Consider the following 2,950-nt stretch of genomic DNA (forward strand, 5'->3'; position numbering starts at 1 on the left):
CCCCCGGCCCCGGCCAGGAGAAGGACCCCCACGGCCGCAGCCACCGCTACCACCACCATGGTCTCAGCCCAGCGGGTCCCGCTACTGCCAGGGGCGGGGCGGCCCGCGTCCAATCAGCTGCCGGCCTCCGGCCACGTGGATCCGAAGGCCAAACCCGGGCTCAGGGCCAGGAGTCGCGGCTTCCGGGTCCCAGGACACTCCCTTGGGGGCGTCTCGTGACCGCCTGCGGTGGGGAGCGTGTGACCCCGGCTCCAGGGCCGAGGGGGACCCGCTGGCCCTCACAGAGCACTGTATCAGGCACTGCCATAGCTACTGCCCTACTGATGAACGAGAAGAAGGTCCCTACCGTCCGTGTCAGGGGGGTGACCTAGAAACCAAATACTTCCAGAAATAAGGATTTCCGTCATAGTTGTGATGCTGCGAAGAAGTGCAAGGGTAAGACTTCCAAAGGAAGTGACTTTTAATCTGAAACTCAGAGATGAATAGGAATTGACGAGAAGAGGGAAAGGAAGAGCCTTCCAGAGAGAAGAAATGCATTTATGAAGGCCCTGGGAAGGCAGAAAGCTTGAGGATTTGAGGAACAGGCTAGGAGGTTCGAGGAGGGATGGGGCCATGTGAGTCCAGGCCGGCCGTGGAGCGGGGCTGGCGGACACGTTAAAGGCTGTCCACTGGCAGGAGCAGCAGCATGACAGGAGCTGTCATTTTGTCAGAAGTTTCCAACAAGAGCGACTCCATCTTGAACAGGGGCTGGGTAAAATGAGACAGAGACCTGCTGAGCTGAATTCCTGGGAGGTTAGGCCTTCCTCGCACAGGATGAGACAGGAGGCCAGCACAAGGTAAAAGGTCACAAGACCCCGCTGATAAAACGGAATGCAGCAAAGAAACCGGTCAAAACCTGCCAAAACCGGCTGGGCGCGGGGGCTCAAGCCTGTAGTCCCAGCACTTTGGGAGGCCGAGACGGGCGGATCACGAGGTCAGGAGATCGAGACCATCCTGGCTAACACGGTGAAACCCCGTCTCTACTAAAAAAAAAAAAAAATACAAAAAACTAGCCGGCGAGGTGGCGGGCGCCTGTAGTCCCAGCTACTCGGGAGGCTGAGGCAGGAGAATGGCGTAAACCTGGGAGGAGGAGGTTGCAGTGAGCTGGGATCCGGCCACTACACTCCAGCCCAGTGAGACTCCGTCTCAAAAAAAAAAAAAAAAAAAAAAAACTGCCAAAACCAAGACAGTCAGGAAGGTGACCTCTGGTAGTCCTCGCTGCCCATTATACACTAATTATAATGCATTAGCATGCTAAAGACACTCCCAGCAGCACCAGGCAGTTTACAAATGCCATGGCAACGTCCAGAAGTTACCCTATATGGTCTAAATAGTGGAGGAACCCTCAGTTGGGGAGGAATCCCCACCCCTCTTCTGGAAAACTCGTTACTAACCCACCCCTTGTTTATCATATAATCAAGAAATAACCATAAAAATAGCCAACCTTAGTCCAGGAGCGGTGGCTTATGCCTGTAATCCCAGCACTCTGGGAGGCTGAGGCTTGCAGATCACCTGAAGTCAGGGGTTTGAGACCATCCTGGCCAACATATAGTGAAACCCCATCTGTACTAAAAATACAAAAGTTAGCCAGGCATGGTGGCACACGCCTGTAGTCCCCGCTACTCGGGAAGCTGAGGCAGGAGAATCGCTTGAATGCTGGAGGTGTAGGTTGCAGTGAGCCAAGATTGCGCCATTGCATTCCAGCTTGGATGACAGCAAGACTCCATCTCAAAAAAGAAAAAAGAAAAAAGAAAAAAGGTTGAAAGAGGCCTGGAATCAGATGCTGACTTTAGATACTAGGAAAGTATGATTTATTTTATTTTATTTATTTATTTATTTTTTAATCTTCGCTCACAGGAACCTTGGCCACCCAGGTTCAAGCCATTCTCCTATCTCAGTCTCCTGAGTAGCTGGGATTACAGGCACCTGCCACCGCACCTGGCTAACCTTTGTAGGGATGGGATTTCGCCATGTTGTCCAGGCTGGTCTTGAAATTTTTTTTTTTCTTAAACATTTTATTCATTTTATAGAGAGATTTCTTTTTCGTTTGCTTTTGTTCCAATCATTAGGAGAGTGGTTGAGGAGTACTGAATCCATCACTACTTTGATGACACAGGTAAGATTCCAGATTCACATTTCCAGGTACCAAGAGTTCCCTCTAAATGCCACAATCAAGTCAGCCTTCTTTTACATTTCTTTCTACTGAACACAGCAATGCCCATTGGTATTTCTGAAGCGTAATTGCATCTTAGGTCGGTATTTCTCCAAGTAAAGCAGCTGTTTGGAATTGAACACTCCCCTTCTTTTTTGTCTTATAAACTGAACTGCATCTTCGTACTTCATTCCACATTCAATCAAAGCAAGTGCAACCAGCACAGGTGCCCTTCCCAATCCCGCAACACAATGCACTGCAACAGAGCAACCTGGCTCTTCACAAAATTTGGTTTTTAACAGGTTTAACCAATCATCTACTATCTGATTAAGGGGTGGAGCTCCATCATCAAATGGCCAATCTAGAACGTGGATTCCTTCTTTTTCAACTGGAGCTTTATCATAGGTAGCATCACAAACTCGAACCAAAGTCATCACTCCATACTTCTAAAGTTCCTCTGTGAACTTGTTGAGAGTAGCATTGGTTGGGTTGTGAGTTATCAGAAAATGCATGTTCTCATAGGAGATCTCCACAGGGGCTGGACAGTTCATTATGGCAAATAAAAAGTGTGAGCATGCATGTGTGATGGGGAAAGTGAAAAAAATTCAATCTTGAAATGTTTCACAGCAGAAAACATTAAAAAGACCACTAAAATGCCTATTATCAATCAGTGTTTTCTCTCTTCAACTTGGTTATTCCTTATGAAGCTTCTCTCTTCAAGATAAGCAAATTATTTAGAATCCACTTGAATCCAAACTC

The 2,950-nt window shown here is 48.3% G+C and overlaps 1 pseudogene across 1 annotated transcript; it reads right to left on the minus strand.

Moving 5' to 3' along the window:
- Window positions 1–2,040: 2,040 nt before the first annotated feature.
- Window positions 2,041–2,742, minus strand: LOC105503005 (annotated as a pseudogene). Its single transcript, XR_001000428.1, has one exon. The product of XR_001000428.1 is annotated as a protein tyrosine phosphatase type IVA 2 pseudogene (transcript).
- Between the last annotated feature and the right edge of the window lie 208 nt (window positions 2,743–2,950).

This window comes from Colobus angolensis, unplaced genomic scaffold (genome assembly GCF_000951035.1).
Source record: "Colobus angolensis palliatus isolate OR3802 unplaced genomic scaffold, Cang.pa_1.0 Scaffold83, whole genome shotgun sequence".
NCBI lineage: Eukaryota > Metazoa > Chordata > Mammalia > Primates > Cercopithecidae > Colobus > Colobus angolensis.